The sequence below is a fragment of the Colletes latitarsis genome, chromosome 6 (genome assembly GCF_051014445.1).
Source record: "Colletes latitarsis isolate SP2378_abdomen chromosome 6, iyColLati1, whole genome shotgun sequence".
Taxonomy (NCBI): Eukaryota; Metazoa; Arthropoda; class Insecta; order Hymenoptera; family Colletidae; genus Colletes; species Colletes latitarsis.
In genome coordinates, this window is record NC_135139.1 from 13775443 (window position 1) to 13800608 (window position 25166).

General features: G+C 38.2%; 1 protein-coding gene across 3 annotated transcripts in view; it reads left to right on the forward strand.

Annotated features, from left to right (window-relative positions):
- Cv-c (RhoGTPase activating protein) overlaps positions 1-25166 on the forward strand; it is a 467909-nt gene that overhangs the window by 382779 nt on the left and 59964 nt on the right. The gene's annotated exons all lie outside the window — the stretch shown is intronic.

Below are 25166 nucleotides of genomic sequence, written 5' to 3' on the forward strand. Positions count from 1 at the left end.
ATCGAATATGTCCCAATTAATATTAAGAAAACAAGTTACATTTGACTTTCTTAGTACTAAAATGTTTGCCCTATAATTTTATTTATTTTGTAAACTAACACGCGACAATAAATGATTATTACGTTATTTTATTATTGTTTAATTTTACCGCGTTCTGTGAAGAATAAATTTCAGGAATTGGTACTTTCTAATAAAAACAATTTTTTTGAATAGAAGAATATTAGTTCTAATTATTTTAATTGAATGTAAGAATTAAATGTTGTAGGACAGAATGTAAAAAGATCAACGATAAGAACGATTGTTTTCATTTGCTTCCACGAGACACAGCATTTTATTTTTCCTTAATTGTCCGATTACTGGGACAGTTACACGTATGAAATAATTTTTATAGTCGATTGAAGTAAAAGAAAATTTTGTACGTAACATGTACCTGTACATCCTGATGAGTCGGAAAGAAATATTTACTTGATATATGATGGGAAAGTTGTAATAAATACATCTAAGTTCGGTATGTCAGCGAAGACAACTCATCTGATTAATGTGTGTCATTCTCGTCTTCTTCGTATGACGGTTTGTTTCCGGTGTAATTAATCAGAAAATCGTTCGGGAAGTCTGCGGAAGGCCGGAGAAAACGAATCGCAAAACTGGTATTACGTTTGTAAAATTGTTTTGATTCATAGAATAGATTGGAGCGTTGATTTCAAGTCTATCCGCATTGTTATGCATGAATACTTCCGCCAATGCTTGGCAGGTATCCCAATTAAATTAAAATTCATAGAAACTCATAGAAATTCATAAATTCAATTCTGACGATAATTAAATTCATTTTTACCGTTCGAGGATATCGTCTATAAAAAGCGTGTTGTCCGTGCGTGGAACGATGTGTTTTTCAGCGAGAATTTAAAACGTAAATATTTGAAAATCGTAAAGCGATGAAAATGGCGCGATAGAAAGACCAAGCCTCGTCATCGACGATTCTGTTTATATCGGATAAACAAAGCGACGATCCAGGTTGCGATCGTACATCGCGGATACGATGTATCGATCAATTTTGAGCCGTTACAACTGGTTCGTAATGACAAACGATGTCGTTACATCTATCTGATTACACGGGGCATAAGATACTATTGTGCGGCTACATGGAACCCGATGGCAAGGATCACGAGTTTCGTTCCCGTGACGTTTCTTTGCCTTCGCGAGCCTCGATGTCCGTGTCACTGTCAGGGCAAATTGTATAGAATTCTTTTTTTCTTCGCTTACCCATCTCCGTGCGGCGTTAAAAATACTCGTACTTTTATTTCGAAGCGTGTCTGAAGTTGCTACGAAGTCGCGGAGTACAGCAAAATCATCGGAAGGCTCGCGTGCGTTACAATGCACGATTGATTATACTAGATTGGCGCATACGAAACGTCAGATTTTACGAAGAACAACCTATTTTAAAAAAGAAATATGTATTATCGAAAATACATTCAAACGTGCTTAATTGCAATTTTGTTTCAATCTAAATTTTTTCAGCTCGACTCTTACTCTTTTCTTTTAAAGAAACGATAATCTGTAGAAGATGAATGTATCTCTTAGTATAAATCATTTGCGAAACTGTTATTTGCAACGTAGCGGTATAAATTAAAAAGTTCCTTTCCATTTTACAAACTGATACTTTGTTATCGAGATACGAGCAGTTAAGTTTCTACGTATGTAAACTCATAGTATTCGATCAGCTGATCGTCAGCTGACTGGGTTTCACGCCAGCTGTTACATCGGTAAACTTTACCTACTTGTGCCTCGATGACGAAACGTCAGATTGCACATTGGTAAAGGATTTCTCAAAAGGATCTTTATACAATTGTTACAGATTGTTTAAAATATTTTCTAAGGAGGAAATATGAAATGGAACGAAAATTAACGTAACGGATCACGCATTATTCGACCGAATAAATTCTCCAAACATAAATTCGCCTCTCTTTAGCGACTAATTCGCAGAGAAAAACAGGAGAGAAACGATCGTAGGGGGAGTGTGGTTAAATAACAGTAACGATTCGTGGAATCGAGGCTAACCCAGTTCTCCAAAGATTAAATTCTCGAATCGTCGTCGGTCTTCGTGGACATTTTTCGATTATTTTACCAAAAGACAAAGATGCTTATTTCACTTACAAAACAACGATCTATAAAATTTTCAACCCTTCCATCTGTCAAAATTTTCTAATCCCGTAATCAAAATTTCCACCTTCGTATTCTTCCCTAAACTCGTGACTTGCACCATCACTAACCCTTATACCACTATTTCCGACCAATTACACCATAGGAAAAAAGAATGCATCACAAGCTGAAAAACTAGTTTTTCACGAGTCTCTCAGGGAGAAATCTCGATAATTTCTGCATCGTAGAGACACGTTTTTCCGTGTCTACGATCTTCCGGGTGTATTCGAGAAAGAAACCGCGGAAAATTTATACACACCTCGACCTGTGGCTTCGTTCCTCGGCGACGATGCCGAAGAAACGAGGAGCAGATGCTCCGTGGGCACCGAAATAGAAGCGGCGAACGGTCGCGCTATATTTCTGTTCGATTTCGCGTGCACGAAGTCACGAGAAATCGCGCGAAAGACAGACCAGGCGCGGCCGAGGGATCGACGATAGAACTTCTAGTCGCACACGATGATCGACCACGCTCCAAACGAACCTGAAGATTGGTCAAGGTGATTATAATTTTGCTTCGGAGAAAGTAGAACGTTTCCTTGAAATCGTGAGTCCCAGGTACTGTTTCTTCTCCGGAACGTTTTGTTAGGAAACTGTTGCGGGGCTGCTCTTCTTCATTGGAAACTTTGATCTTTGTTAATTTAGAGTCTTCGTCGAAGCGCCTGGAGGATAGCTTCTTTCTTGTGGAAGACTTTTTAGTCGCTACAAACAGTAGATGAAAGAGGAAAGGAGTCTTTCACCGTTTCGCAGCGGGGTATTTGCCTCGCAAAACACGGAAGAAATTATTTTTCTTTGGAAATTATATTGAAACCGGGTAAATTAATTTTTTAACACGGAACATGTATGCTCGGAAACATCATCATGTGTACATTATGTAAATTCATGGTTTTATTAATAGAATTAACAACATGGGAGCTTGATTTGTAGATGGTTGTTGCAACCCCTAAATAATTCATGTCTTATTTTAAGCATTTCTTATATTTTTGAATATTAAGTGCATTCTGTAGTTTTATGAATATATATTTAAAAATAAGAAAACGCACTGCAAAATTCGATTCCTAAGAGGCTATTAAATAGTTCTTGATTAATTTTTGGGGGGGAAACAGAGGGCTTTTCACAGATTGAATAAAGATATTTCGTATTATGAAAGAATTACTGTCTGTTATATATGCATATTGAGAACCGTACGAACTTCTTGGCCAACCTAATATTTTCTTTCTCTAATATTTCCAGATAAAGTCTATGTTACGAAGATGCTTCTAATTTTAATATAATTTCCAAACAAAAATAATTTTTCAAAGAAAGTTCTTTCGAGGCAAATTGTCCCTACGACGAAGCATGGTGGGGAACGTAGAAAAACGTTTGAGATTTAATTGTGATCGTCCGACGAATCAGTTGTTAAGCTGATTAAGCCGTCCGGGAGACGGATACTTCCATACGATCGCTCGCGAATAATTTCCCCACCCTCCGTAACCGCCACCCCCGGTCGGTCGGTGTTTCTTTTTGGTCCCACGCGTGGTTCTCGCGCCGCGACAAAGTAATCTCGGCGAGATAAATTATTCGACGCGCGGCGAAAATGCAAATTCGTCCCGGTGGGCGAGGGCGGCAATTTATACGCGGCCCGCCGGATACTTTACCGGCACTTAAGTGGCCAATCTCTTTCGCGAATACGCGAGAGCGCGCGTGCACCGGCCCCGCTAATTTATGCGGCTGCGTTTTCGCGGTATACCGCGTCACACGACGCCCTCAGACACGCTCACGGACCGATCGCCGACAAGTTTTGGCAAAATCTTGGATTTCCAAAGGTTAAGGTCGTCCCGATGCACCTTAACACCTTCGACTGCCGCGTCGTCTGAATTCGAACCGCGCGAAAAGTATTTTGTGGAGTTGTACAATGAAAACAGGATTACGTGTTTTCCATCCAAATTAATATTGTGTGATTGTTTGATAATTCTTTCTCTGTAACACTCTCCGTACTCTTACGTGCTTTTTCAATCTATAATGCATATTTAGTTTGTTGCCAACTTCTTTTCTTCACCATGTTTACCATGTATGTAAGAAATCAACTATCACAATTATAATCCATCTGGTTGTTTTATACCGGTCACTAAGGTACTCAGATTATTAAATAAGCGTAATATATTGGAAACTTTTCAAATTTCAAATTTTCAAAACAAAATAAGGCCCATGCAAGTGGTTCTGAGTCAGCAAGTTCCTCATCCCTGTTCTAGGATCTGTTTCGATTCATTTCGTGTACTATTCCTTTTAAAATCTCGTTCGTGCCCTCCCTCGTTAGCATGAGGTGCACGTGGTAATCCAAACGATCGAAGAAGTTCTGCAGAAAGGAATCGAAATCGAAAGGAGAGAAGAAAGATATCAAAGAAGCTCAAACGTCGCGTTTCCTTATTAGCAGATGTTCTGCTAGCAAGATGGCCGTGATACGTCTTTTGCGGGAGCCTCGAGAGAATCCGACGCCAAAAAGGACGCTAAGGAACGCGTCACCTCGTTCATCAAAATGACGTCGATGCAAGCTCGATCACCTTACGCGATTCCATCGAGCCTCGTACGAGCTACGGTAATCCGGCGTCACCGACTCCTCGGGCAAGAAACCGAGAGAAAAAGAGAGAGAGAGAAGTGGTCCCGGTTGGTGCACCACTTTCCAAGCCGTATGAGTAACGCACCCTTGAAAGTCTCGAAAGTCACGTGACACTCTAGACACCGTCAGCCTTTAAGGCTACTTGGAAACGGACTCTAGGCTTGAAAATACACGGCCTCGGTTCTGGCTTTAGCGGGTCTGACGTCACGCGCGATCAGGGTAGAAGAGGAAGCACAGGGGAACCCACCTATGATGCTCTTCAGCCTCGAGTGGATCGAATCGCGTTCTTATCCGACCCGGATAAGATACTTTTTTTTCGTGAATTCTTCTGTCGCGCCCGGGATGTATTAATATCGCTTTGGAACATTGTCCGGAGTCGAGACCTCGAACGGTTCAACAGTTTTTACTTTGGACGGTTTTATTTGCTCAGCGTTTGACTTTGGATGGTCAGTTTTCGACGAAAAACGTTGGATGACGTCAGATCGCTCCAACCCACAGTCTGATAAGTTTGAGTCGGTTTCTTGAAACGTAACCAACGTATCTACTTTACATTTTGACAGTGCTGTTTATGGTTCATTCATGTGTTTATTTTAAAGGAAATCGAAAAGTTCTTTATCATTTTGTAGTTTGTTTTTAAGATATAGTAGTTTGGGAAATTAGAGAAAAATTTGCAAGACGAACATGTTTAATGTTGTTGAATTAATGTTGTAAACAAACTGACATTTTGAAAAATTACGTAATGAATTGTCACTAAATAATACAAAATTTCCTTTCTGATTGAATAATTTTACAGATATGTTCTTCATCCCTAACTTTGGAATATTTTCACTCTAGATGTGGACCATTGCTAATAAAAGAAATACGTATCAAATATTTTTCTAAGATCAGAAAATTAGTATACGCTTAGATGATGTCTCATTTTAGGACTATATTAATCTTGAATTCTTTATCTTAATCATTCATATGACAATTGATTCTGAATTTGTTGTGTTTGTCCATTGAATATTCAACTTCATATCTTTTATTACCGAAGTCTTTCAGACGACGAGTTTAAAGTATATTGAACAACTCTCTAGTGTTTTATTCAGTGAAATTGAAAGACGAAAATAGTGAAGGACTACGGCTGTTCAGATCTTATTTTCTTGATTAGAGATCTTGCCCTTAGAAAGAATGTGACTTCGTTTTGAATAAGGGAGAACTTCCTGTTAGCTCTTAAACTTATTTGTTAGGTTGATCACTTTCTGAGATTATTGGTCATTTAAATATTATCTCGTCTTCTTTTAACAGCCGAAAATTCTTTGATAGCCGAGCACAATAGAAAAGTAATCCCTTTGTAATTTTCCAACAACGTTATGGAACCAAATGTATGCACGTAGGTGTGTGCATATGAGAACCGTCGTCGAGCATTCTTAATTTCGTGAACGAGAGCGATTCGTAAGAGACGTTTCGAGTGCATTTCTGCTATTCTTGAACGTTACGATGAAATTGCAATACTGTTTCGCGAATATTAATTAATTAACTGCCACAGGGAGCATCGTGCACAGTTTCTGCGACGTGGTGCGTCTTCCTCGGGCAGAAACAACAGGGAGTTATTTCGGGCGATGACATTGAGCTCTGGTGAAAAATGAAAAAGCGAAATCTCGGAGGACGGCTCTACGACACTCGAGATGCGTCGTAACGAGAAGCCCTACTTCTATATTCGTCGAAACGAATTACTTTACACGCCGAATTAATGCAAACCCCCACACGTGCACGTTGCTCACTGCGCACGAGACAGTGAGAACAAAGGGTGAGATTTTCTCGGTTTTACGAGTCGATTTTTCATTCGGATTTCGCCTTCGTTCGGATCGATTTTTATGCAGAATATTATTCAAACATAGTACGCTCCATTAACTTAAAAGGGTTTCCTTATATTCCCAGTTATGACACGTGAAACTATCCTCCTCTTCGGATATTAGTTTGTCCGGGGATTAGCAATAACAAACGATCATTTTTATTTTATGGCAAACTAATGATTTTTATATTTGCACTTTATTTGGCTAAAATAATAAGTGAAGATTTAAAGAACTGATGAACATATGGATGTTGAATGGAACGGGGTGTAATAAACCCTGATCGTAAGCAAAACTTTATGTTCTTTTTCTCCAATTGACATTTCTTAAAACAACTGAATGTTAAAATCTCTCTTATTATGGAAACATAAGTTGGTACGTTTTCCAAAAACGACTGGGTTTATTATTTAATTTTATTTTACTGTATATCAATTAGAATTCTATTTTAATATTACGTATAATTTCATGTGCATATAATGTTTACCCTTGATATAACAAAATTGACTACTTCGATGCATTATTTATTCAACGATAAGAGAGGAAAGCAAGAAAAATATTTTATTCGTTATTTGCATTACCTGTTTCTTGTGTTGGTTGTTACTCGCAATATTCTCCATGCGTGTCAATTTATATCGCGTACTCGTTATTTACATAAAAGCTGTCACGGACCAATTATTTACTAATTAAACATCAGCAAGTTCGTATTAATTCATTACATAAATTAATGTCTATTAAAAACGTATTTCGCTCTAATAAACATTTGCTTGTTAAATACGAATAAATCACCATCTACTTGAGCAAAATTCCAATTTTCATAAAATATAGTGGATTTCTATATAACCAGAGAAAACATGTTCAGCGTTATAGGAGTTCGTAAAAGATGTTTTTACGTTTTTGATCAAAATTATTCGTCACGAGATTGAAATATAAATAATAAAAGAGTACAAAAATAAGTTGGTATTTCGTTCAGATTTTGCTGGTGGATTTTATGTTCAACTGACTCTGATTATATTCCTTAAAGTCAAAATTTATAAACAAACATTCGCTATTTAACGAAATCTAGGGCATAATAAATTTTAAAAAAATTTAAAATTACTGATGGATCACTATTAATTAATTGCTGAAAAGTATTCCACCAGTAATGTTCTTAAAAATCAACAGATCGAATGCAAAAGAAAAGAAAATTTGAAATGGGACATTCGTCGAAATTATTCGTGTTGAGTTTGCAATGTAAATTGAAATATATTACAAATATAAGTTGACATTTGATCCAGAGTTTGTTGGTGGAATTTATTTTGGGCGAATAATTCTGATGGACGCTTGGTATCAGATACATTTTCCTTTACATTTAATGTGTTGATTGTACGGGACTAGAATTATCATTTATCACTGAACAATAATCTACCAGTAATTTTCAATTTCTTTCATATTTCACCTTCGATTTAAAATTTTTAAGATTAATGCTCATCTAAAATCAGTATTTTTAAGTATCATTTGTTTCAATATTTTAAAATAAAGATATCACACATTTTCGATGTCTGAACTCTTTACAACTAAAATTATATTTGACTTCCGAAGAAAAATTATACGATCCATTGGTGAACATTAACAATGAGTTATAAATTGAAAGGTAAATTATAATGAACGGAAACTTCCAATTCAATCCACCCTAATGTAAGATATTTCAAAATTGTTGTAAATAGATTGTGGACCATATTATTTCTTCAAAACGACGATTGATATTAGAATCAGCCTTTAAAAACGTAGATAATGGATCAGTTGAGGTTGATACATTAACAAATAGCGTATGTTCTTTAGCTTATAAATTCTCAAAATTAGTTGTGGGCGAGGAAATAAAAGTCTGGATATTTAAAAATAACTATAGAAACATAGAATATATAACGCCATTTAATTATACCCCGTGACAGTTTTTTCCCTGTCTCTAAGAGTTTTAGAGGCATCCTGTATTTCGGTTTCATTCTATCTTTATCTTTTCCGTATCGTCCCATTACAATTATGTAAATACGTAAAATATTGGACTCGATTCCCATCGCTATCCCTCGAGCACTAGTAAGAATCACGTTTAAACGCTCGTTGCCTCCTTTCGATCGGATCAGCGGCCTCCTGGTCGGTAGACCGGCTGATTTTACGGGGAAAGATATAATTTACCGCACGTATTTCGGGATGCACGGACCAAAAACATACTCTTTGCTCGCTATCTGAAGCCTGTCGCGACGAATCCCGGGCACGAGGAAGCCGCTCATCATCAGGACACTCGATACCCTCGTGCACGCCACGTTTTACGTAATCGATCGCGAACTGTGTCGTAATTCTCTTCTCCAAAAATTACCCCCTTCGTGGATTACATGCAACGGACAACGAAGCCCCAAATTCACGACATATTACGACGAAATCGAGTTCAATTCTGACAAGTTGTCGCCGGTTCTCTGAAATTACCGTTCGAAATCTTTTTAAAAAATGTTGCTTAACTCTCTATTACCCCTCGTGACTTTGAAGTTACAGTTATACAGTATATAGTTTTTGTGTATTTTTGTATTGGAAGAAAATGTGTACCGAGTAAGCGTTTATTGATGTTACAATACTGTAGTAATTAAGAAAATTGCCTTTAAGTGTCGTGATTTCTAGACTGCATAATATTAAAGTTTACGAGACATCCTGTGAATAGTCGATGGGTTTAGACTAACTTATAATTGTCTCACTTTAATTATTCATATCTTCATATTCATATCAAAAAGGATCACTCTATAATCATTCTACAAAAGTACAGTAAAATCCAAGTCGAACAGTTCAAATTTTTTCTACTATTAAGTAAGTTTTTTACAAATATAAAACCATTTAATAATAATTTAACCACATATAAAAAAAATGAAGAAAATTAAACAAATCTCCAAAGCCTAACTATTTTAAGCTATTTAAGGAAGGATATTTATTTTAAAACCTAAATTTAAAATATTCAGGTTTTAAAGATTTGTTTAATTTGACTAATTTTCTTTTCATATAATTAAACTATTATTAAACGGTTTAAGAGAACCTTCTTTTCGTAATGTAAAAACCATTAATTTTCATTCGTTTTTATAGGAAATTATACACTATTTTTCACATTTGCAGAATCATTTCATAAACAAAATCAGAAAAAAGTTGATGCTGGTCGATTTTCAGTGCAAGCCACTGTATGTACAAACAAACTAGGGAGAAATGATTCTGTTGTAACAATTATCACTAGAAAGCAACAGTTACCGCAGCTACCCCGATTTTCATAATCGTCCCGGCGACACGTCGTGATTCTGGTGTCGGTTTTCAGGTTCCAGTACCGAAATCGCGTTCGGGGCCGGATTAAACGTACCCCCGACACGCCCTCGGAATTCCGGACCGTCGTGATTTCCTAGGTTCGAGCGCCTCTACGAGGTTGGACGCGCGCCAAAGTGGTCGCGCCGCGGTCTCGCTTCACGAGCGAAAATCCAAAAGGTCTTCGACGCTGCTTTACCGAGAACCACGCTCGGTTCATCAGCGCACGTGGTTCATCCTCGTGCAAAATATTAAATGGATATTTTTACGACACCCTGTAGCGACATTACGATTACAGAATAAACGATACCGCGTCTCAAATGCTTCGATCCTTAGCAACCCCGACCACTGTACCCATGATAAAAAGAGATTATAAAATTATTTTCGAAAAATGTTTTTATTATAAATATTATATATTATTATTTCGTCGATGGAAATTTATTTTACTCTACTTCCATTTATTAGAGTTCGTTTTACGTTATTTATAGTGATCATCGTATCTGGTTCAGTAGTCCCTCGCTAACAGGCACTACTTTCTCCTTCGATATTGTTCGCCAAACCATCCCTACAAATTCCTGAAACGTTGCAAGCCTAGTCATTAAATTCTGATACATAATCATACTTCTTTGAAAATGTGAGAAGTGAAATTTAAAAATAAGAAGAAATATATAAGGACCAGATGTTGAACTAGCTAAAAAGATGCGAAATAGTATATATATGATAGTTTAGATTGACGATTGGCTAATCAACCCTCGCTATTTATAAGCTGAGTTACCATACGAAAATCATGCAATTTGTAAAAAAAACTATTTTGACTTCTGAATGATTTTAGAAGCTGTAGTATAAACAAACGTTGAACATTTTCTCACTTTCACCTGCAATGCAGTCTAGCATTGCATAGATCAAATGCAACACACTTCCCTGGATAACGTTCGCGCGGGCCGGAGCTAGCGAACATTAACGAGGGAACACTGTAATTGATCAAGCAGCTCGTGATTCGTCGACCACCCACGGCGAACTCGAGTAAAGGCATATTCGTGGAAGATGGTGGTTTCATCGAAACGCATTAGGGAACGTTGGTTAGGCGTCGACCAGCGAGTCGTTGATTCCATTTGGTAACAGTAATTTCCGAACGTGGCTCACGAGACGACGAACGCTCGCTTTGTGCGTGAAAGAGGAGGAGGAGGAGGGTTGGAAACGGTTTATCCAGGTGCGGTTGGAGTACTGGCCACGTTTTCGGACTTGGCTCACCCCCAACAGATGTGTCAAAGACGCATTGACAAAGACGCGCCCTTTTGCAACGCACGAGACCTATGTACGCACCCCGCGGACTGCTGCTGGCACGGAACCAAAGCCTTAGATGGCCGTTTCGTGGAAATTTCTGACCAAATTAAAGTGCACGCCGAGGGATTTCGGGAATACTTCTGACCCAGCGAGCGTGGAGAGAAATTCGAATGCACCAAATGCTTAGGATTCGGTTCTGCATTAATTGCACGACGAACTGTAGTGGTGGTTGTCTTTTGACTTGAGGATTATTTTGGCAAATACTGCACGGTCTGTCAATGTGTATTCCAGTCGAGTTACTAATAACAGACGTTAATTCGTAGAGCTTCAGGCTATTTATTGCTCTCCTGATTTACTGCATGTTTGTACTCCTGTTACAGTCTACTATAAATATCGTAAATGCAACTACAGTTTGCTATAAATATTCCGGTACTCCGATCGCGGTACCAGTTTAGAAAATCATCTCCGCTTATCGCGATCCACTCTACGAGATATTACGATCTTTATTGCAATCTATCAAACACTTTAATTCGATGTTTACCGCGCACGTAAATATTACAGCATTTAGTCGATCGTTTCTCAAACTGTGTTTCGTAAAAAACTGTAATTAATAATTGTGAAAGTGAAGTACATAAATATTGTATATTTTTAATGTAGAATTTTTATGTCATTTTACTCGTTGCAATAAATACTCTTAGTCCTACACTATTTACGAAAAAATTGCATTTATGAATAGACAAATAGACATTTTTAAAAAAAAATCGTTAAGTTAAAATTGATTTTTATTCAAGCGAAAGTCAAAAAAGCGTACGTGTTCCATTAACATATTGTAAGATGAATAATGTTCCATGACTAAGAAAGTTTGGAAAACATTAAGCTAGTAAGGATGAACGAAGACGCGCATGAATCATCGTAAAGTTCTGATAAGACTACAATTTACATTTCAGTACAGTCCACCGAGTTAGATATAAAAATCGTTGAGTATAGTGTAAGATTTCAAATATTTACTATTTCGATGTGTTTCCAGACAAAAGTAAAGGGCTGAAACTACCTGTTGAATTTTTCTTCCATGAAATATTTCATATAATTTAATTACTTAAGTGTCGAATATTTTGTGTACTGCTCAAGTTTTTGAATATTTGTAGTATTTATTTATACAGTGTCATGTATTTTATAGATTATAAAAATAGGTTCTTCAAGTTCGTTATTTTTGTTTTTATTTTCTGAATATGTAATAATATTTAGGATAAAATAGTAAACAAAAATAGCTGGAACAAGAATTATGATAATATTGAAGCATTAGTAATTAGAAATATAGTCGTCAGACGAGTTTCCAAAATATTTGTATGCCGACGTTTTATATAAATTACATATTCAAGCAATGGAATCTATACAGATGGTTTAATTTTGAATTTATAAAAAGTTGACGTAAATAATAGCGTAGGTATTTTTGAAGGACCTTCAAGAAAAATTCGATTGTTAGTAAATAATATTAAATTAGAAGGAGAGAAGAAGCTTTTAAAATTTGCTCTTCGGTATCCAACGATAAATGTCTAGAACGTGTATATTTATAAGCCGAAAGAAAAAGATGTATGTATGAAATTTATTATATATGATGTTCTTCAAGAAATAACAAACTTATAGAATTATAAATTAGTAAATTACGCGTGTAAAATTTTAATAAAATTTATGTATCATCTTTGATATAAAAAATAAAAATTTCTAAGGGGTTGTTTGATTGTCGAGTGTTCAAGGATTCTCCACTTTCCTAAAAGTGGGAAAACACGAGGTGACAAACCTAGTACACAATTCATAAACTGTAAAACATAGTAAGGGTATATAATACGTGGGTAGAGTTGGAATTGTCAGATTAGAAGCGATTAGTGGCTTTGTGTTTACGTATTACGAGCTATACTCTTGAAAGGCGCGAACAATGGTGTCAAGCGGGCACGTAGGCCATGATCATGTGGCCGGAAGTGTGACATAAACGAAACGGGAAGATATGAAAGTGCGAAAGCACCTAAACGAAAACGTTTATTATTATACTATAAATAGAGATTATATGGAAATATTTAACGAATAATTTGTTTAGAAAAGAGTAAAAGTGGTAATATCCTGAAAAATATATTACTCGCATTTATCATTTTCTAAATTACGTATTCTTCACCTTCGTTACATTTGTTTCCTCTTTATTACTTAAATTATGTTTCTTACTTGCAATTTTTATTCATGTACATAGAGTTGTTTTTCCCAAGGAGGGTCTAGATCGAATGTATCAGGTACGTCATTTATTCTTTCAAGTCCAGTTGAATCTTTTTTAAAATAAATTACTGAAAGATGCAATATTTGAAACTGCGCATTATGCAGTGGTCCCTCGCTAATGTTCGCTACTTTCTTCCTCGATATTATTCGACTAGGTAAACGTTGCAAGCCTAGTCACTAAATGTTCATACGTAAGACTAACCATACTTGTTTGAAACCGTGAAAAACGAAATTTAAAAATAGGAAGAAATGTATAAGGACCAGATGTTGAACTAGCTAAAAAGATACAAAGCCATTAAAAATGCGATACGAAAGACTAAATTAACGTTATTAATAAATCATCCTTCGCTATTTTTATGTTGAGCTACCATATAAAAATCATACAATTTGTAAAAAAGCTACATATGTATTTTCATTTCTGAACAATTCTAGAATCTTTAGAATAAACAAACATTAAACGTATCTCCCTGTTTCAATCACTCTGAGTGTTACTCTAGTTGATCAAATATAACATACGTCCCTCGATAGCGTTCGCGCGAACCCGAGCTGGCGAACATTAACGAGGGAACATTGTATAGATTTAAATGCTCCCTTGAAACAGTGTCTTGGTAGAAAAATCAATGTAGGGGTTGCGTGGGGGACTCTGTATGTTTTAAAGTATTATGTGTTTGTCGGTTTAAAGATGGTCGCAAACATGGATGACTTGTTACGACCGCGTCGTACTTTATGAATAGGGGTTTTCGGTTCGTCGGACGCGCTGAAAGTTCACAGCGAAAGTGACGACAGAAATTATTGTTGCCGAGAAAGATATTATTACGTCCGTCTGGGAAACTGGCCTTTGAATGAAATCCGCGAACGCGCCGCGTAAACGACAGGAACAGACAGGCCGTCTTAATCTCGCCTGGATGGAGGAGGTTCGTTTCCACGAAAATACCTTCCGCCGGTAGGTGGGCTCTGAATAGTCTCCTTTGAATCTTCCCCGCGATGAAAATCGCTTGTCATGCTGCGTAATCAATGGCTCTCGAAGCGTGTATAAATCCTACGGGATACGTTTGCCAGAAACGCGGAAATCATCGGCAGTCGTTTGAGATTTGTTATCTTAATTCCCGCTAACCGCCATCGCGTCGAGCGAAATTGGCAAAATTAACACCGCCTTATTAATTCCCGGATTATTAAAATTCCTCGCTGTATCGTTGGCGAAATTTACGAGCGAAGGTCTGTACGGGGAAATCTTCGTGCCTCCTCCGGGAAAATTAGTTTCTATTTCGAACCATCGAACCCGGTTTCGCTATTAATCTCGCGCGATATCATCTCGGTTGACTCGGTTGCAAAATATATCCTAAATGCTATTTTAAATTTGAAGTATCTTTCAAAATACTTCCTGAGTTAATTTAAGCTTCTTCGCTCGAAACGGGAAGAGTAATCGACACTCTAGCGAAGGTTGAAATAAAAGTTACTGGAGAAACAAGTTCGTGAAACAAAATTGTGTATATGTAGAGGAGTTTATTTTATCGGTTTCGACGCCTCGTAAAAAGTATCGTCACAGAATTCATATAATCTCACGGAGATAAATAAAAGATTTAAGCATATTACAGAAATTACTGAAACGGTCGTCTACGTGCTTTTTTTTAAGGAAGATGTATGTTTTTTTCGCTATTAAATAGTTGCTTTTAACTCGAGTTCAACGGCCGACTCGAAACAATCGAACGGTTTCTTCTCACTTTTTCTAAACGTTTCATTTTAAAAATAATGGAAAATGATCTTCTTGCATCGTAACAAACAACGTTTCATTTTATAATGGACTAATGTATTCTCCAATCATTTTTGTTCTCGATTTTCGATCGATTTCGATCAAGCCTAACAGAGGTAAAATCGACGATTCGATAGTACCTCTCTCTAAGGAATACTGTACTTTGAACGGAATCCCAAAAACAATGAAGTTTTACGAAAACAAGTATTTACCAAGATTCTTAAACCAAAGTTTTGGTCTCGTAAATTATGTGGTTTTAGTTTGTCAGTCGACGCGTTAAAAGAAACATGCCTTAAATTTCGTTGAACTTTAAAGAGTGACTGCTGCCGTATCGGATGATTTATGAGTTTATTGCTGTGTTGGTTAGTTTTTCAGCCTGGCGAATCGAAAAGATATTTCTGAAAGCGAAGAGCGCAGCCCAGAAAACGTTTGAATGGTCGGTCGAAAATAGGATTCCGAGTACCGTGGAAATCGTGCATAATTAATGAGACGAGAGAGACACACATAGTTCCAGAGTCTCGATTCCAGGAACGCGTCCTTCCTCTCTCGATCGTCGTAGGTGGGCCGCGAAACGTCCGCGGATGGATCCCCGTCGGGATGGAAACGGATGCATGGATATTGCGCTTTCCGCCACAGAATATCAGTCTTCCTCGCGTAGCGTCGGTCGCTTCTGACTGCTCGTAACGTAGCCGGCCGCTGATGGAGCGAGAAATTCGCGCGGACGTGCTCAGCGGCTGCCGAGGCGTCTCTCGAGGTGAAGAGGCAACCGCTTCTCGGAGGTCGATCGGATCTGTCCTGATTCGCCAAGCGGTTCTCGTATGCCGTTGATATCGCGATGATCATTAGAGCTGATATATCGAATCGCGTTCACGTTAATCCGCCGTGTATCTACCCGAGCTTCCCTTATCCGTTCGCCTGCAGCTCGAAGACACGCGAAGAAGCGTTGTTAGTCACTTTACGAGGAACGCTCGCTGCTTATTTTCGCTTTTTTCCCTACGATTCTTCTCTTACCGTTTCGTCCCGAGGAATCGTAGAAAACCACGTTTCTATTTTCGTTGATTTATCGAGGTCGCGGCGACGGTCTTCAACTCCGGGGAAGAGTAATTTATAGAAAGAGCGATACGGATAAAATGTCCCGCGAAAGAATACCCTACGATTCCGATGATTCGATGTTCTAGAATATCTATACGAGAACTGCTCGATTTCTAACAATACGCTCAATGTCTGCTGGAATATCTTAGTTTCCAGCCTTCGGTCAACGTTTACAATCGAAAATACACTCGAACAGGAACGGTTGCTCGCCGTCCGTGGAACAGAGTGTTGGCAACGAGCGTTTGGAAACGATTCATCGTTCAGGCTGCGTTCGAATTGCAAGCCGCAAGCCGAGCCGGTCACTTATCGATCGTATCGATCGATGACGGGACTTCTCATGTGTATTTACCACGAAATCCCGGATCGTTTGCTGTAAATCGTTTAATCGACACCTCGCGTGTCTCAGAACGATCTGAGGTACAAGCACAAGGTGGATCTTTAAGGGCTATCGATCACAGGGACGTTGCGCGGACTAACAATGGATCCCGCTATCGCTGAATCTCCGAGAGGATGACCTGATGGATCCTCTGCGACCAGCGACGCATACCGGTGCATACATATCGGTGCTCGACTGCAGATTTCGATCTTGCGGGCGTATTCGTAGACACGGAATTTGCTTCTGAATCGAACCGCTGCTATCTTCCGCTGAATGCTTAACGATCATTTTTTTTTTTTGGAACCGCAGCTGCATCTGATTGGCCAGAATATTAATTCCACGTTCTTCGACTTACGTTTCCGGTGCGATCGTGCGATATATGATGAGTAGACTGTTGATGTTTATGCATTTATGGGAAATTTTAATTTTCAAAGAACTACAGAATGAATTTAATACGCAAGAATATAAGAAATACTTAAAGAAAGATACGAATTATTATATTTAGGAGTTGAGACAACCCCTAATAAGTTTGTAAAAAAGAGCATTGCTCGCTAAATTGTATTATTCAATAATAATTACGTAGTAATTTATTTTACTATTTAATTGTAGAGAATTTTCAAGAAGTTTTATGATTCTAAATACTTGAAATTTTGTAATTGCAACAAATACATGGAAATAAAGTGGTTCGATATTTTATATTAATTTGCAAGTTTGCAAGGTTTGGCACGATTGCAATATTTAAATATGTCCACGCAATTATTATCACCTATAATCTCGAATTTCCATAGCCAGAATCTTATGGCCACGCAGAAACCTCAATCTCGAAATTACCATGCAATAACGTAAGATTGCATCATGCTTTCTAGAAATAACGAGCCCTTTCTTGCTTGCCTTCGCATTCTTCCAACTGATTGGACGTTTCTCATGTAAAATCGTTGAATGTAAAAAATGGTCCAAAGATATAGATTATTCTCGAACGACAAAAAAAAGTATTAGATGTTCATAAAAGCAAGAGCTAGACGTTTGACACATTAAATGTTTCTAAAATCTACAGCAAAGTCTTACAAAAACGAACATGTCACTGTCAAAATCAGTGTTTCATACATGCAACACAAAAGAAAATAAGTTTTCAGAATCTTTTTACACAACAGAGTCAAATGTTTGCAGCGAGCTTAATGTTAAGCACTTCGAATAGTCTGTCAAACACGATCTCTTCTTTCCTCGACAATTAGTAAACACTTTCTAAATCCGTATCATTTCGTAACAGCCTCGAAGCAAAGAAAGACAATTGCGTTTATCGTTGTACTCTACAACGAAGCGAGTTGATCTTTTATTCTAGAGCCACTAATGTACAACTTCTCAATATTAGGTGCAACTATTAACAATCTGGAGCTCTATTACTTGAAACTTACTATTGTAACTGTTATCATCGATAATACGTAACTCTAATGGTAATATGACATCGTCGAATACACAGAAATATTTAAAGAAGGGGAAAATTGTAGAATATTTTTATTTTAAAGCAAAAAAGTGACCAAAAATATCCTACGTTTCAACTGCCCTAATATCGAAGTGTTAATCTTCCAGAATCACCAATGTACACCTCGTTAATGTTAGGTGCAACTATAAATGATGTAGAGCTTTACTACCTAAAACTGCTATTGTTATTGATAATATGACACCATCACAAAGATATTTAAATATTCAAATTCTATTTCGAGAAAAGAGAAGAAAACTATATTTTAAAACAAAAGGAGGAGAATCCCATTTAATTCTATCCTACATTTCAACTGTCCTAACATCGAAGCGTGTTTTGATCTTCCACTCCAGAATCACCAATGCACACCTCGTCGACGTTAGGCGCAACTATCAACGATTTAGAGCTCAGCTACCTACAGCTTGCTATCGCAACTGCCTGTAGGTAACTGTCATCTGTTGAAATTCGCGGAATCGTACACAAACGACACCCTTTCGACAGAAGCGAGTGGCCCTTCGACGCTTGCGATGCGTCGCATTCTCCTCGCCGCGGTGCACTCCGGAGCGAAGTCGAGCACAGGGCATGCACCCGTGAAATGCATCGGTTGCATCTCCCCTCCATCGCGTTACTCGTTCCGTGTGCCCTCCACAGGATACAACGTGCCCCACCACGGGCTTGACAAACACACATCCGTACACATTTATACGCGGCAGGCCGGGTACCGTCCTCCGCGCGTCCCTCTCTCAAGACAGCTGCCCCACGGGTACGAGTGCCCCCACCTTCCCCATCACGCTACGTTTCGTGCTGTGTAGTTTCTTCGTGCTGCGGGCTTCGCTTCTATACCGCTGCTACGCGCCGACGACCGCTAGTCGACAGGCAACCGGTGGAGGAGTTGTTACGCCCGCACCGACCTCCAAACACGTTGCGTTCTTTCATACGTTCGAGTTTACGCGCCTCTGACACTCGAAATCGCGTACACGTCGATCGGTTCGATCCTATCGAGATCATCGTCGCGTTCTTCCGATGCTCGATCGGTGTCTTTATGTGATATCGTGCGTGTCAGTGTCGTTTTTCTTTTTCGCACTGTACTGTATAACTCCGATAGTGCGAATGTAAAGTTCGACGACTTATCGAATGACTAGGAGGACTGACAGTGGATTCTTTAAATATCGTTTCTGCGATTCCGCGGTTCCGTAGTACATTGTGTCTGTGATTTTCCCGGATCGGTCGTTGAGAAAATAATTAAAACCACCGGTTGTAAAATCGTTCCGGATCGCGTACCAGCAGTCGATCGTTGGTCGACGGACAACCGGAAGAGGAGCCGCGTCAATTACTACGGCCGCCAGTCCTTCTGACAGTAATTCCTCCTGGGTGCTCGCCGTTCCGTGCACTTTGTATTGTGCAGTCTATCTCTGTGCCGGCAAAAATCACGAACAGAAGTGCTATTATTCAAGCAGGCGCGGCTGTCGCGTCGATATCGTAGCCTGCTTACCGCGGCGAGTTCCTTCGTAACGCGTCGTATCGCCGCTGATACGATACTCCCGGTGCCCGTGTGTACGTCGCATATTACGCATTGCAGTCTCTAGGGAACTTGTCGACGATTGCTCGAACGTTCCCAAAGAGAAACGATATCGGCGTATCTTACAAGCGCAAGGCTGAAATTTCCTCGAGGATCCCACGTGCTCCGTTTTCATCGATTCGCTGTGTATCAGGACTAAAACAGCGCTGTGAACGCTGTCGACGAGTGTAATCGATTCGTGAAGACATTTTTCGACGAGATGCTCTCGAACCATGCTAGGTTTTTCGGCGGTTCCCCGGCCAATCGATAAGAAGATTCGACGAACCGGTGACTGTGTAGGGCGGATGATGGCAGCCATGAGTAGTGTGGGATTTTTCACGTTCGTGCGGTGTTGAGGGTTTAGCCGGAGACTCGGTGACGGAACAACGATCGTGGAACAAGTATCGAACAAGCTGCCACGAATGTGCCGACACTGTCAGGCAGGAAGCATGAAAGGTAAATAGAACCGTTTCGTGATCGAACGCATCACGTCCCCTCTTTTTCCATGGATTTATTTCCGCGAGTAACCCATTCACGGCGCTTCTGACCGTGCATGCTTCGAACAACGATATCCATTCTACCTCGAGAGTTACTGAGCTTGAATTAAAACAACTTTTATTATCAGCCATTTGAAAATATTAGACTTTTATTCTACGATATCATTGTAAAACATGTGAAATTTTATTCGGTGTACGATCGAATCTACTTATCTGAACGTAAACTTCGACTATTGGAACGAGAAGTCAATAATTAGGAAGAACGAGTATGACGAATGGAGTTGTACTATATTTTATTTACATTAGAATTTTCCTCGTTTGCATTATTTTTTGATTCGAACTTAAAAGTGTGTACAGTTTATGAACACGAACGTTTCCGATCTGTTACATCATTTGTGGCGCCTGTCGTCGTTTATGGCGCCACGGTTAATGACACCTGCTACGTATCTAAATCAGAGCGAGCATAAGCGAGCTATCGTCGAAAAGAATATTTTCACACGATGTCGCATCTAGCTTGTACAAGATAAGGTCTGATACTTTTGGAACGGACCGTGTAAACCGGCAAATATCGAATACTGATCGACGTTGTTCGATATTTACTCGAAACGAGCGTGTTTGGGAACACTGATAAACCGACGGGACAGCGTTTCCGGTACTTGTTTGGTGGCATGTACTAACGAACAGCCTTACCTTCGCCCGGGTTTTCGTAATTGAAGTCTGTATTTGCATCGCAAACAGATGAAACGTGAAAGCGAACTCGCATCGGAGCCGATGTTGCCAATGTTTCGAACTAATTGTACAACACCGATCGGAGTAATTCTTGGATTGTTTCTTTAAAAACTACTTGCCTAGTTATCTCCGTGTTTTTTTGCGTGTAATCACTGTTCTGAGTATCGAGTGAAAATAGTGGACATTTTTTCGAAAACTGGAACCAAAAATAATTATATGATTTTATTCAGTTTGAAAGTTTTTGACTATTTCTTTCTTCAATACGCTTCAAATTTTGTGTAAATAATATGATTTTTAATTGTGACGTATTTCTTATGATTTGCTATGTTGCCCTACTAAACTATTTGTAAAGTTTTGTGGTCACGAAAAATACTCGAACAGAAATCAATTATGGACATCTGATATTTATTATTGTACATTATTATTCTAAAAAATAATCTTAACGCATTGACTGCTGCACTATGAGTTAACTCGTAACTGACAATTTGTCACCGAACGCCACCTATGAATAAATAATGCATAATGGGCTTCTGAAAGAAGAATAAATATCAGTATGCATCGGAGAACTGAATATTTGATCGTAAAAAAGTGAAATAAGTAACGAGTTATACCGTAGCTGGCGCCTGTGCGAAGAGCTACGTCGGAAATCATTTCGTTTAAACATACTGTGACGGCCAACGTGTTAAAGTTCGTGTACATTATAATGTACAACAGACTCGAAGAGGTTAAATTCGATTTCCACAAGAATGAAGTATCACATACACACACAAATATTAATCTACATCTTCAATTTATTTTATGTGTCAAATTAACAATTCTTTCAAGTACAATCGATTTATTTCAAGATTTTAAAGGGGTACTACTCAAATAGCAAATAAACAAATGAAATATAGATCTTAAAATTAAAATGTACGTTATTTCCAGACGTTACAAATGTATAATTTCAAAAACAAAACATTTTAAAAGAAAATAACGAAACAAATTGAATTACGATTTATTCTTTATCAATTTTCGTTAAAAAAGACTTCATTTTTAATTAATCATAAATGTCAAATTACTGACGTATAAAAACGAAAAATAAGAATTATCTCGGCGCGTAAAACTTATTTTCGAAGAATAAAAGCACGCGTAATGGTTATCAATTTCGGTTTATCACTGTAAGAGTATGACGCGCGTATTCGTTGCTCTTATACAATCAGAAGTTTCTTCGATAAAAGAAATAAAATTGTCATCTTGACGAGAAAAGAACACGATACTTTCATCGATGTTCCTCGTCTTTTTCCGCTTCATTCACGATCGTACGTGTCATTACTCGTTGTAATTCACACTCGACTCGCCGGCGTACACGTGTCGTTCTACATGCAAATCGATTTACGATAGCGCACCGCGTATCGCATTTTTATCGCGCGGAGATGAACGACATGCCGATATTGAGCTCGATAAAAGTCGCCGGAGCAACACGCCGCGCGGTGCACGTGACGCGAAGCATGCAGCGGAGAGCAGACTCCTCTGGCAGTTATCTGCCCGACGTTATCAGGATTTTTGCGCGATAAAGAGGCCCGGTCCGATCCGTAAGAACGTCCCAGTTCAAACTGTGGACTGGCATAATGCACAAAGAATGAAAGACCTTTGGGTAGGCGTAACTTTCCTTCGACCCTATTATTATTAAACAATATCATCTTGGTCGATATCTGCATTGCCTTACAGTATGAATTTAGTTTGGATTTTTACTAAAACACAACTATGTATGCACGAAAAACATCTTGTATCGAGAAATTTTCAGTATACTGGGTATTTGATCAGTTTCAGTGAAGTTAGTATTCTTTTAAAACCATTTTAGTACTTACTTGATAATTTTGTTATATGTTTTATTACTAATCTACTAATTTTGGATTATATGTATACATGTATGACAAAGGAAGAATAATATTAGGTCTACTTTTAAAAAGAATAATAAATCTATATACTTATTACTTAGTACGTAATTTCGATTGATATTAGATACTAACTTCTTTTCATCTTTTGGCAAAAAAAAAAACAATCTTTTCGTAAAATACTTTTCTACATACCTGAAATAATTGTGTGGTGAATAGTCAGAATTTTCTGACAAACATGTTTTGCTGTTAGAAGTCAAGGTTTTTTAAAATAGTTGTTCACCTATACACAATTTTTGTTTTTTAAACGTACAAGTTTAACTAACGCTTAACATAAAAATACCGAGGATACACGTAACAGTTGTTCGAAAGCTGGTGGCAATTCAAGTCATCGAAAACGTTAAATGGGCTGAGATTGTTTAACTTGGACCGTCGCCTAAATTGGACCACGGAGATAGATAGTTGAAATTAGTATATCGTTTATCGCGTGTTGTTTCAGCGTTGCTATGATATTTTGGTAGGGTAAATGTCCTCATCAACACACATTGCAAGTTAGATGTGGTCAGGGATTACAGTTCTATATTCTGAGTTGAGTTGATGACATCATTTAATAAATTCCAACGAGGTTTGACATTTAACAAATCTGAGTAATTTTAGATATTATTATATAAATAATTCATCGAACTAGGTTTGCAGGGAAAGGCATATGACTAATGAAAACATGTTTATCTCTTTTGAAGTCTCGAAAGCGACTGTTAAACAGATTATCTGGACGACAACCAACAACTGTTCTCCTCTATTTATTCGTACGAACAGCGGTACATTTATTCTTTAATATAATTTCAATGTAGCAACGTGCCATGTTACAAATATTAAGATAAATGTGGAAAAGCATGCTCTAGTATTAGACACTAGAAGTATTAAAAATTGTCATATTCTTTTTAGAAATTTTTATTATATACTAATAAGGTTTAACAGATGAGCATTTAACATGCACATTAGAAACATATTAATAAAACAATTTCTGCCAAAAGATACCAAGTTTCTAGTAAAAAATGTTAAATTTCTTATTTTATTGTAACATTCGATATTAATACTTGAAGTTAACATACTTTTTAATTTTTCTAGAGACATTAAAGAAAAAATAAACGTAAACTTTAACAGGTTGACTAATTTCACATCATTTAAGGGTGACATGACTTTTCATTAAGGGACTAAAAAAATTAATTCTCAAGATCAGATGTCAAAGAAAATAAATCTAGACAAGACTCTCGAATTTCAACGAGGCTGTACAAATAAATCCTATGGCAAATTGTGGATATGCTAATTTCCAATTGTCTGAAGTTTCATTTTCACGATAGTTGACGTGTTAAATAAGTTATTTCCAAGTATTTAAAATTTTATTGGGACACCTTTCGTGTGTCCAAAGCTTATAACACCTCAAAACTCTATTCCTATATAAATTTAACGTTTATTACCGACCCAAATACGACGCTTCCGTTCGAAATTTCCATTTCCAAGATCCTCGATGTCGCAATCAACAGCGACTGAAAAGTTACGAGTAATTAAATTGTCCGCGGTCGTAACGATCGCGAATGAAATCATCGCCGACTAAAGATCCGGGTGTCGCGGTGGGCGTAACAGTACTCCGAATGGGAAACTTAAAAATAAAGAAAACACGACTCGCCGCGCGACCTTCGTTCGCGTTCACGTTTTCCAAGCCCACGTTCCGCGATCGACGGCTACGATATTGTTGTCCTTCCGTATAGCGATACGCGCAGGTGTCGACTCGATGCTCTCGATCGTTCTGTTACGTAAAGTCGGATCGAAATTCACGTTACGTTCGCGCGGATTTAGTCGTTACGCGCCGACACGCGCACGCGGCCGTGAGAAAACGCGCACGCGACCGAACGACGATTCCGTGAGGCTCGCGACAGTCGATTTATGACCATTATGAATGGCAGCCGGCAGGTAGCGCGATTCGTGAGATTTACGAGCGACGCTCTCGCGCTAAGTGGGAATATTCGGACTGCAGCGGTGATTTCGATGCCCGACAGACGGTGACGCCCCGGAGACTTCAACGACAGGATCTTGTCTGGACTCGTTTCGGTAAATGGGAGCTGTCGTATATCGTACTGAATTAATACTTTAACACGTTGACTGCCAAACTGAAACCGTAACATTTTTTACGAGACTTTAAACTGCATAATTATAACTTGTTTTGTTATTTTCGTAACCTGACTAAAATTCATGAATCCTATTTAAATTTATTTCCTGTAACATTTCAATTTGAGAGTTAATTTTTCTAGTTCCCATACTGGAAAATCTCCTCACCCATAC